The following is a 12,194-nucleotide window of genomic DNA, read 5'->3' as shown; positions in this document are numbered from 1 at the left end:
GAATACCAAGGATGGGTAGACCTGACATACTGGGGCCATGGAAATCCCAAATGCTAGACGTGGGGCCCACTCTCTGGTGACTGACACTAGGTCGGGGCTTCGGCTCAGTCAGACACAGCACTAGTGGCCAGGGCAACCTATAAATCAGGGTTCCCTCAAGGGCCGAGCAGATTGATCCTCATGTGGGATTTCTGGCCAGAACTACCAGGCACTTCTTTCTATAGGGAATAAAGAATGCTGTGTTGTGGATCCAGATTTCTGCATCAAGAGGGCTTGGAGACGAGTTGGGTGAGGATGGAATTGTAAACACAAGGTACGGTCATTTCAGTGCCAAGCGGAAGGCAGTTTCTATGTGCAGCGGCTTGTTCGAGATATCCAGCACCTGAGTAAGGGCAGATGTCAGATAATTGCTCACACTGGAGTTTGTGTCTTTGATGACTGACAAATGGAGGGGTGGCGTCAAGAGGCCATGGAGGGCTTTTCACGTTGCGTCTTATGAGCTGCTCCAAACAGCAAAGTTTCGTTCTACTGGACAGGTGGAGTCTGGTTTACTTGCTCCAGGGTCTGCCACGTGTAAAGTTTGGGTAGTAGAACTCTACCGCATGGATGCCTGGAAAGCTCAACTCTATTGACCATTGCAGCTGAGGAACATGGCATGTTTGTACTACTGTCTCTGGAGTGAAGTACCTAGTCTTTGAGTTGACATGGAATCTCTTGCAGATGTGCTACAATACAGGTATGTTAGCAGAGAGATCTTAGAATGTGCTGGTAGCTAAGGTTCTGTGCAGGATTCTACTTCCCTGGGCTTTGGCACAGATGGAAGGGCAAAGTTTCCTTCTGGGGACAGGTCATGTTCTGTTGTGTGGCTCAGGGACCACATGATGTATCATAAGTTCGCATTCCAGAACAGGCGTCTGAGGACAGATGTCTGAAAATCGAATCTAGGATTCAAAGAACGTCCTGGGGGGCATGTTAGGTTCACTATTCTGACACAGGTCTATTGAATTGGATGTCTGTCTGGATGTGGTGATTAGGTGTTTCAGACTGCGCATTTGTGTTCAGAGCAGCCGCCAATATTAGGGTCAGGGGCCTTGCAGGTTTCTCCTAATCCAAAAGTTTTGGGCAACTGTGACAGACACAGTTTCCTTGGGGATGGCAGTGACAGTCCTGTGGTGTGTATCCAGAGACCCCATCCTGGAGGGCATGTGGGCCAAGGTTTAGATAGAGAAGTCTTCAAATGCAAATGCAAATTCGGATTAGGGTGAATGGCGAGGTGATCGCAGGCCCAATGCATGGACCTGCAGGGCAGCTCGTCTGGAATTGTAAGTAGGGTGACTGGAAGGCGGTAGCAGAGGCTTTTCTCTCTGGATTGTTTGTCCAGGATGGCCTCAGAATGCAGGTGTGTTCTCATGGGTCCATGGGAGTCATTTCCTCTCTATGGTTTCTGGTGGCTCTCCATAATTTCATGACTTTTTCGGGAAAGGGAAGAATGCTGTTTTCCACCTTAGGGGAGCCCCCAAACAGGAATTCCAGAGACAGGCTCTGGTTCTGGTCGTCTGGGACATCCCACTAAGGGTTAGGATATGGGGCTAGGTTTGTAAAAGCCCTGCAATGTGAGATCATTGTGGTGCAACTGAGAGGGATTGTTTGAAATCATGCTCAAGCTGAGTGTCACAATGATTGTTTGTGCCCAGGTCGGTCCACAGGACAGGGTGTGGTCTCATTGGTCTTGTAACTGGCTCCCCTTTTGAGGGTTGGACACCCATCCCAACAGCCAAATTTCTTTCCATGAGGAAAGAGGAGTTCTCTATTTTGCTTCAGGATCCCCCATTGGCAGGGATTTCAGCAAAGGTCTAGGGAAAGTTGCCTGAATACCAAGGATAGGTAGAAATGATGTACTTGGTGTTAGGGTCCGTGATCAAAGGAACGAGACTGATACAAAGCGAAGGTCAAGCAAAGCTTTATTTCGCGCCAAGCATCATGAATCGCACTGACCGGTCAGGGCTTTCTTTTATAAAAGATGACAACTTTGACCCCGGCGAGCCTACTCCCAATGAGGTTGCTGACATCTAGGTCGTTTCTCACTGTGTCACTGCTGAGGGTCCTGGAGTGCGGGGCAGGGCCGCTGGCACCGCAGGCGTCGAGGGACCGCTGACAACTGGACCGCAGATGTCTCAGGACCGCAGGCGTCGAGGGACCGCTGACAACTGGACCGCAGAGGTCTCAGGACCGCAGGCGTCGAGGGACCGCTGACAACTGGACCGCAGATGTCTCAGGACCGCAGGCGTCGAGGGACCGCTGACAACTGGACCGCAGATGTCTCAGGACCGCAGGCGTCGAGGGACCGCTGACAACTGGACCGCAGATGTCTCAGGACCGCAGGCGTCGAGGGACCGCTGACAACTGGACCGCAGAGGTCTCAGGACCGCAGGCGTCGAGGGACCGCTGACAACTGGACCGCAGATGTCTCAGGACCGCAGGCGTCGAGGGACCGCTGACAACTGGACCGCAGATGTCTCAGGACCGCAGGCGTCGAGGGACCGCTGACAACTGGACCGCAGATGTCTCAGGACCGCAGGCGTCGAGGGACCGCTGACAACTGGACCGCAGAGGTCTCAGGACCGCAGGCGTCGAGGGACCGCTGACAACTGGACCGCAGATGTCTCAGGACCGCAGGCGTCGAGGGACCGCTGACAACTGGACCGCAGATGTCTCAGGACCGCAGGCGTCGAGGGACCGCTGACAACTGGACCGCAGAGGTCTCAGGACCGCAGGCGTCGAGGGACCGCTGACAACTGGACCGCAGAGGTCTCAGGACCGCAGGCGTCGAGGGACCGCTGACAACTGGACCGCAGATGTCTCAGGACCGCAGGCGTCGAGGGACCGCTGACAACTGGACCGCAGATGTCTCAGGACCGCAGGCGTCGAGGGACCGCTGACAACTGGACCGCAGATGTCTCAGGACCGCAGGCGTCGAGGGACCGCTGACAACTGGACCGCAGATGTCTCAGGACCGCAGGCGTCGAGGGACCGCTGACAACTGGACCGCAGATGTCTCAGGACCGCAGGCGTCGAGGGCCCGCTGACAACTGGACCGCAGATGTCTCAGGACCGCAGGCGTCGAGGGACCGCTGACAACTGGACCGCAGATGTCTCAGGACCGCAGGCGTCGAGGGACCGCTGACAACTGGACCGCAGATGTCTCAGGACCGCAGGCGTCGAGGGACCGCTGACAACTGGACCGCAGATGTCTCAGGACCGCAGGCGTCGAGGGACCGCTGACAACTGGACCACAGACGACTGGACTGCTGGGCCGCCGGAGGCTGCAGGCTGCAGGCGATGGCTCGGGGCCGCCGCCGGAGGCTAGAAGCTGCAGGCGACGGTGCTCGGGGCCGCCGCCGGAGGCTGGAAGCTGCAGGCGGCGGCGCTCGAGGCCGGAGGCTGGAAGCTGCAGGCGACGGTGCTCGGGGCCGCCGCCGGAGGCTGGAAGCTGCAGGTGGCGGCGCTCGAGGCCGGAGGCTGGAAGCTGCAGGTGGCGGCGCTCGAGGCCGGAGGCTGGAAGCTGCAGGTGGCGGTGCTCGGGGCCGCCGCCGGAGGGTGCAGGCGGCGGCGCTCGGGGCCGCCGCCGGAGGGTGCAGGCGGCGGCGCTCGGGGCCGCCGCCGGAGGGTGCAGGCGGCGGCGCTCGGGGCCGCCGCCGGAGGGTGCAGGCGGCGGCGCTCGGGGCCGCCGCCGGAGGGTGCAGGCGGCGGCGCTCGGGGCCGCCGCCGGAGGGTGCAGGCGGCGGCGCTCGGGGTCGCCGCCGGGGGCTGCAGGCGGCGGCGCTCGGGGCCGCCGCCGGAGGATGGAAGCTGCAGGCGGTGGCGCTCGGGGCCGCCGCCGGAGGGTGCAGGCGGCGACGCTCGGGGCCGCCGCCGGAGGGTGCAGGCGGCGGCGCTCGGGGCCGCCGCCGGAGGGTGCAGGCGGCGGCGCTCGGGGCCGCCGCCGGAGGGTGCAGGCGGCGGCGCTCGGGGCCGCCGCCGGAGGCTGCAGGCTGGACCGCCAAACGCGGTTATAGCTCTTACAAGAGCTGTTACAGCTCTTGTATACACCGTTGACTCCCCTGCTCTTCTGCGACTTCCACCGCTCTCCGCCGACTTCACCGCCTTCCGCGGACTTCCACCGCTCTCCGCCGACTTCACCGCTCTCCGCGGACTCCATCCCTCCTGTAGCAGCCGCTGCTCTCCTGCAGCAGCCCCCGGCCCTCCTGCAGGAGCCCCGGCTCTCCTGCAGGAGCCCCCCGGCTCTCCTGCAGGAGCCCCCCTTGGCAGCCTGGCAGAGCAACCTTTATGGGGGTGGTTGAGCCCCGCCCCTACACAGGTGGCCAATTGAATTTCAACCTTCCCAGCGGATATACATACGGCCTACTGATTGGATGACTCCACTCAGTCTGCCCCACCCTTACATTCCCCCCTTTTCTTTGGAGATTAGTCAAATCCTTGACTTTTCAGATGGTTCTACCTTATATTGAACATATAAGACTAACATTTTATCGCCCCAATTTTCTTTAGTATAGCAACAATACACTCACAGTTTCTTTAGTCTTAGTTTCAGTCTATGGTCAGCAGGGTCTTTTGGCTGCATTTCCCATTTCTGGAGGGCATCCTTACTCTCAGCTCGTTTGACATGACCCGCATGAACCCAGGCCCTGATGCCTTCCACTTTTACTGCTGTGGGGGTGGTTAGGATAACAGTAAATGGTCCCTTCCAACGAGGCTCCAAATTCCCCACTTGATAGCGACGTATCCAAACCAAGTCCCCGGGTTGGTAAGGATGTGGTTCCACCGTCTCTGTTCCAGTATAGGCAGTTTGGATCCCTTCTTTTTAAGACAGACTGTAATGCCTGCAGTGACTGGGGTATAGACTGATCAGTCATTTCTGCTAGGGCAACCTCCTGTAACCTAGGACAGAGCTCCCAAACATTATTTTAAATGGGGTCACCTTGTTTATTACATCGTGCCCTGAGAGTAAAATGAAGGAGATTTTCTATCCACCGCCAGCCTCCAGAATTAACTTTGTCAAGGTCTTTTCGAGAGTCTGGTTCATTCTCCTTGCTCAGAGCTCTGGGGCCAGTAGGCACACTGTAGTTTCCAGTTAGTGCCTGTGGCCTCGGCCATCTGTAGTGCCTTGGTGAATGCAATCAGCTTTGCTTTTCCACCGAGATCCTATGTGGCAGGGCTGACATCCAGAGTCTCTGCCCAGGAGAAACCATTGCAGCCCCCGCATACCTCTTTTCCACTGACCATGTAACTACTCCCTTCTGTGAACAGAGTCATTTCCGCATCCGGGAGGGGAGTGTCTCTGAGATCCGGCCTTATTCCTGTGACTTGGGTTAAGACCTCCCCACAGTCGTGTGGTCAGCTAGCTCTTCTGGCAGCAGTGTGGCTGGATTTAGCACTGCTGGGGGTCGGAAGGCCACTTTTGGTTCATTGAGGAGAAGGGCCTGATACCCCGTTACCCGGGCGTTCGTCATCCATCGGTCTGGTGGAGTCCGGAGAAGGCCCTTGATAACGTGGGTGGTGGTCAATATGAGATTTTGACCCAGAGTCAATTTGCATGCATCCTTGACTAGGAGGGCCATGGCAGCAATTATGCAGAAGCAAAGGGGGAACCCAGCTGCTACTGGATCTAGTTTCTTGCTAAGATAGACCACTGGCCTTCACCATACCCTAGAGTCTGAGTCAAAACTTCTTTAGTCAGCCCTGCCTTCACATACAAGTGGAAGGGCTTGGTAACATCTGGGATGACCAATGCTGGGGCACACAGTAAGGCTCTTTGTAATTCCCGAAATGCTCCTTCTGCCTCAGCTGTCCACACTCTACCATAGTGAGTCCTCCCTTAGCCAGTTCGTAGAGAGGTTGTGCCATCTCCGTGAAGGTAGCATCCACAGCCTGCAGTAGCCCACCGTCCCAAGAAATTCCCTCTTGGAGATCAAAGCAAAAGCAACCGGTATTCCCTGGCAGTCTTCCATCCAAGTACTAACCAGGCCCGACCCTTCTTAGCTTCCGAGATCAGACGAGATCTGGCGCCTTCAGGGTGGTATGGCCGTAGACAATCATAAGGTTCTTACCCGATATTCTCAGATGAGTGTACGTGACACCCTATATAACATGGAACCATCCTCCCCTTGCTGGAGGAAGCTGAACTTTCTCATACCCTACTGTTACATTAATTTGTCCAGGCTTGGTTAGCTACCATATCTCTCTCGTTCATAGTTACATTGGCCCCTGGCCTTCTTGGGCTACTGATGCCTTGTGGTCATACCCATTCTGTACAAAGGAGGAGGTAGTGGAGGGTTTCTAAGTGCTTGGAACAGAATGATGTTTCAGACAGATGGACATGTTGTTCAAAGATGCAGAGGCTGCAGAGAGCCAGCATATTCAGAAACGTGCCAGCAGCTGCACGTGTATCAATCGGGTCAGGTCCCTGGCAGCCTCCGATGGCCAAGATTTGAAGCCTTGACTCCCGAGCTCCTCCCATAGGCCCTTGTGCGACCCATTGAGTCCAGACATCAGAGAAGAGGGACGAGCAGCTCACGGAGTTTCAGAGAGTTTTCTTCCTCTTGGAAGATGGCTTCCTAGACTCAAAGTGGACCCTCAGGCTCTCGTTTTTCTAGGGCTGAGAGCCAACACAGAGGTGCTAAGCAGAGTCCAAATTCATTGCACAGAATTTCCCCTGTTCCATCTCCCAGATTCTGGGTGGAGGAGCCCAGAGAGAACAGCTGTGATCTGCTCTGCCATTGGAGCAGGGCTGTCCCTGGATGCTGTCCTGCTCGTGTCCCTCGTGGGAACTTAGGAGCGTCTTATTTAAGGTCTGTCTGTATAAACCCTGGACTGGGCTACTCCACGGAGTAGATGACCGTTATGCCATATGAAGCCCTGCAAGATTTAGGGTGCAGTCCATTCAGACTCCATAGTGGAAGCGGTGGAGCCATAGAGATACATTCACACAGTCAGGCATTTTCCAGATTCAAACAGGTTGGACATCCTCCCCTTTTGGTATCCCTGGCTAATGGGAGGTGATCAGTCTCCCCTTCCATTCTTTTACGAATGGATTTAGCTCTGACAGTGGCCTTAGGGCTGTTTATCTCTTTTACATATCTCCTACTTTTTACATACAGAGTTGCTTTTCTCATTTCCATCAGTCTTAATTACACTTAACAGAATTTTGTACTCTTAGAAATACCTTAACCTCTACTTAAGACTAAATATAAACCAATGGTGAGTTGTTACAACAGAATTCTTTAGATGGCAAATTTATCAATCAGTTAAGCACAGAATGTGTTCACCAGCAGATTTCAAAAGTACAAACCCAGTTCCAGCAAACAGCGCCCTAGCATTTCATCCCATTTGGTTAGGATCTAGATGTCCAACAAATTTAACTCCATTTGTCATTCAAGCAACCCTTCACGGTTTCAGGTTATCAGAGACTTCGGAAGCCACTTTAACAATTACTCATTAAACCCTTGAAACAGACAGTTAACCATCAGCCCAGCCATCCCTTCGCCAACAGACCTCATGTTCCACCTGGGCCCATTCCACTTCAGATGCCATGCTTTCCCTGCCAGCAAGGGGGAGGGGCCAGGCAGTCCACGTCGGGCCAGAGAAGGCAAGGAATTCCCCGAAACAAAAGAAGTTTCGGCAGCTGCTTGGGAATATTCCTTAAAGTCTCTGTCTCGAGGTTGGTTCATCCCACAGTACCAGTTCTGCTTACCAAAATGGCCCACTAGGCACTTATTTTCCATGCCCGGCTCTAATGAGCATCAGCATTGGACACCTTAACCCGGCATTTGACTAACTCCAGGTAGCTCGTTATAGCCCTTAACACACAAAATGAGTGAGGGAGAAGCCCCACATCTATTATGAGGAACAGAGAGATGAAAGCTAGCGTCCCCTTACTCCCTGCTTGCCACATTCCTTCAACCATAACAAAACACAATAGACAACAAAAAGACAAAAACAAACAAATAACCACAACCCCAGTGGCCCTCGTCCAGAGCCTGCTGCTGGAAGGGGGGGGGACTTCCTTTCCTGAGCTCCATGAGCTTTTTCATATTCCCCTATTATCTTGTTATTTACCTTTCTATTTGTTGTTCCTTTAGAGTTCCTATAACCTTTAAATGGTTTATTGAAATGTATACTTTAAAAGTATGAATTGTGTCCAATCAAGTTCTGGACATTTTCACCATCCTAAATGAAACCCCATTCAAACATTGGTCACTCACATCTCTTGGCAACCTATCTTAAGTAATTATTAATTTACTTTCTTTTCCTATAGATCTGAGTTTTCTGGACATTTCACATATAAACAGGATCATACATATAGTCTTTTATCACTGGATTCTTTAATTTGGCCTAATGTTTTCAAGGGTCATTGATATTATAGCATATATCAGTTGCCTTATAGAGTACAATATAGGTTTCTGATCCTTTTAAAATTTTGTATATTGTATGAGGTAGAAGTTTAACTTCATCCTTTAAAACAGGTGCTTACTGCTATAATTTCCCTTTAAGTACTGTTTTAATGGCATTCCATAAGCTTTGGTGTGTTGTTTTTGTTTTTGTATAGCTCAATGGATTTCCTAATCGGATTTTTCTCTTTGTCCTCCTGACCAAATTTATAGAGTGCATTGATTTCTATGCACTTTTAATTTACCCAGAGCTTGCCACTGGTGGGGGCTATCTTTATCCCCAACCGTCTAAGGGGACTTGAACCCCTCAACTGTCAAAGGGAAGGCAGGGGACTCGAACCCCCGACCGCCCAGGGGGACTTGAACCCCCACGACGGCGCAGGGGGACTCGAACCCCCCGACCGCCCAGGGGGACTCGAACCCCCGACCACGCAGGGGGACTCGAACCCCCCCCCGACCGCCCAGGGGGACTAGAACCCCCTGTCGATCTATCAGCAGAGGGATGGGGCGTCCCCGCATCCACTCCAGCCCTGGGGAGCATGGCTGCGTCCAGCTTCTCCCCGGTGGGCTATACCCTGGAGCTCCAACCAGACAGACGGATAGGATCCCAATACTTCGAAACCCAATACTTTGAAACCCAATACCTCGAAACTCAATACCTCGAAACTCAATACCTCGGAACCCAATACTTCGAAACCCAATAACTCCAGAGGCTTTCCCTAAAAATTCTGATGCTGGCTCAGTTCTCGTCGTTTGATCCCGGACGAGCCCCCAAATGTTAGGGTCCGTGATCAAAGGAACGAGACTGATACAAAGCGAAGGTCAAGCAAAGCTTTATTTCGCGCCAAGCATCATGAATCGCACTGACCGGTCAGGGCTTTCTTTTATAAAAGATGACAACTTTGACCCCGGCGAGCCTACTCCCAATGAGGTTGCTGACATCTAGGTCGTTTCTCACTGTGTCACTGCTGAGGGTCCTGGAGTGCGGGGCAGGGCCGCTGGCACCGCAGGCGTCGAGGGACCGCTGACAACTGGACCGCAGATGTCTCAGGACCGCAGGCGTCGAGGGACCGCTGACAACTGGACCGCAGAGGTCTCAGGACCGCAGGCGTCGAGGGACCGCTGACAACTGGACCGCAGATGTCTCAGGACCGCAGGCGTCGAGGGACCGCTGACAACTGGACCGCAGATGTCTCAGGACTGCAGGCGTCGAGGGACCGCTGACAACTGGACCGCAGATGTCTCAGGACCGCAGGCGTCGAGGGACCGCTGACAACTGGACCGCAGAGGTCTCAGGACCGCAGGCGTCGAGGGACCGCTGACAACTGGACCGCAGATGTCTCAGGACCGCAGGCGTCGAGGGACCGCTGACAACTGGACCGCAGATGTCTCAGGACCGCAGGCGTCGAGGGACCGCTGACAACTGGACCACAGACGACTGGACTGCTGGGCCGCCGGAGGCTGCAGGCTGCAGGCGATGGCTCGGGGCCGCCGCCGGAGGCTAGAAGCTGCAGGCGACGGTGCTCGGGGCCGCCGCCGGAGGGTGCAGGCGACGGTGCTCGGGGCCGCCGCCGGAGGCTGGAAGCTGCAGGCGGCGGCGCTCGAGGCCGGAGGCTGGAAGCTGCAGGCGACGGTGCTCGGGGCCGCCGCCGGAGGCTGGAAGCTGCAGGTGGCGGCGCTCGAGGCCGGAGGCTGGAAGCTGCAGGTGGCGGCGCTCGAGGCCGGAGGCTGGAAGCTGCAGGTGGCGGTGCTCGGGGCCGCCGCCGGAGGGTGCAGGCGGCGGCGCTCGGGGCCGCCGCCGGAGGGTGCAGGCGGCGGCGCTCGGGGCCGCCGCCGGAGGGTGCAGGCGGCGGCGCTCGGGGCCGCCGCCGGAGGGTGCAGGCGGCGGCGCTCGGGGCCGCCGCCGGAGGGTGCAGGCGGCGGCGCTCGGGGCCGCCGCCGGGGGCTGCAGGCGGCGGCGCTCGGGGCCGCCGCCGGAGGATGGAAGCTGCAGGCGGGGGCGCTCGGGGCCGCCGCCGGAGGGTGCAGGCGGCGACGCTCGGGGCCGCCGCCGGAGGGTGCAGGCGGCGGCGCTCGGGGCCGCCGCCGGAGGGTGCAGGCGGCGGCGCTCGGGGCCGCCGCCGGAGGGTGCAGGCGGCGGCGCTCGGGGCCGCCGCCGGAGGATGGAAGCTGCAGGCGGTGGCGCTCGGGGCCGCCGCCGGAGGGTGCAGGCGGCGACGCTCGGGGCCGCCGCCGGAGGGTGCAGGCGGCGGCGCTCGGGGCCGCCGCCGGAGGGTGCAGGCGGCGGCGCTCGGGGCCGCCGCCGGAGGATGGAAGCTGCAGGCGGTGGCGCTCGGGGCCGCCGCCGGAGGGTGCAGGCGGCGGCGCTCGGGGCCGCCGCCGGAGGGTGCAGGCGGCGGCGCTCGGGGCCGCCGCCGGAGGCTGCAGGCGGCGGCGCTCGGGGCCGCCGCCGGAGGCTGCAGGCTGGACCGCCAAACGCGGTTATAGCTCTTACAAGAGCTGTTACAGCTCTTGTATACACCGTTGACTCCCCTGCTCTTCTGCGACTTCCACCGCTCTCCGCCGACTTCACCGCCTTCCGCGGACTTCCACCGCTCTCCGCCGACTTCACCGCTCTCAGCGGACTCCATCCCTCCTGTAGCAGCCGCTGCTCTCCTGCAGCAGCCCCCGGCCCTCCTGCAGGAGCCCCGGCTCTCCTGCAGGAGCCCCCTGGCTCTCCTGCAGGAGCCCCCCTTGGCAGCCTGGCAGAGCAACCTTTATGGGGGTGGTTGAGCCCCGCCCCTACACAGGTGGCCAATTGAATTTCAACCTTCCCAGCGGATATACATACGGCCTACTGATTGGATGACTCCACTCAGTCTGCCCCACCCTTACACTTGGGCCATGGCAGTCCCAAATGCTAGATGTGGGACCCACTCTCTGGTGACTGACACTAGGTAGGGCTCAGGCTGTCAGACACAGCACGAGTGGCCAGTGCAACCTATAAATTTGGGTTCCCTTGAGGGCTGAGCACATTGATTCTCATGTGGGGTTTCTGGACAGACTCACGAGGCACTTCTTTCTATAGGGAAGGCAGAATGCTGCGTTTTGGCTCCAGAATTCCCTATCAAGAGGGACTGGGGACCAGTCCGGTGAAAATCTAATTATAAACACAAGCTACGGTTCAATTGAGTCCCATGCGGAAGGCAAGTCCTATGTGCAGCAGCTTATTGGAGATACCCAGCACCTGAGGAAGGGCGGATGTCAGATATTTGCTCACACTGTAGATTGTGTCTATGATGACTGACAAATGGAGGGGTGATGTCAAGAGGCCATGGAGGGTTTTCACGTTGAGGCTTATGAGCTGATCCAAACAACAAGGTTTTGTTCTACTGGACAGGTGGAATCTGGTTTACTTGCTCCAGGTTCCCCCATGTGGAAAGGTTGGGTAGCAGAGCTCTACCACATGGATGCCTAGAAAGCTTAACTCCATTGACCATTGCAGCTGAGGATCATGGCAAGTTTGTTCTGGTGTCTCTGGAAAGATGTACCAAGTCCTTGCGTTTACATGGAATCTCTTGCAGATGGGCCATAATGTGGGTTTGTTACCAGGGATATCTTAGAATATGCTGGTGGCTAAGGTGCTGTGCAGGATTTTACTACCCTGGGCTTTGGCACAGATGGAAGGGCACGGTTTCCTTCTGCGGACAGGAGATGTACCATTGTGTGGCCCAGGAATCACATGTTATATCATAAGTTCACATTCCA

General features: G+C 56.5%; 1 pseudogene; it reads right to left on the bottom strand.

Moving 5' to 3' along the window:
- Positions 1 to 5,971: 5,971 nt before the first annotated feature.
- Positions 5,972 to 6,090, bottom strand: LOC122914916 (annotated as a pseudogene).
- Between the last annotated feature and the right edge of the window lie 6,104 nt (positions 6,091 to 12,194).

This window comes from Neovison vison, chromosome 7, assembly GCF_020171115.1.
Source record: "Neovison vison isolate M4711 chromosome 7, ASM_NN_V1, whole genome shotgun sequence".
NCBI lineage: Eukaryota > Metazoa > Chordata > Mammalia > Carnivora > Mustelidae > Neogale > Neogale vison.
This window is presented reverse-complemented; position numbering and strand designations above follow the sequence as displayed.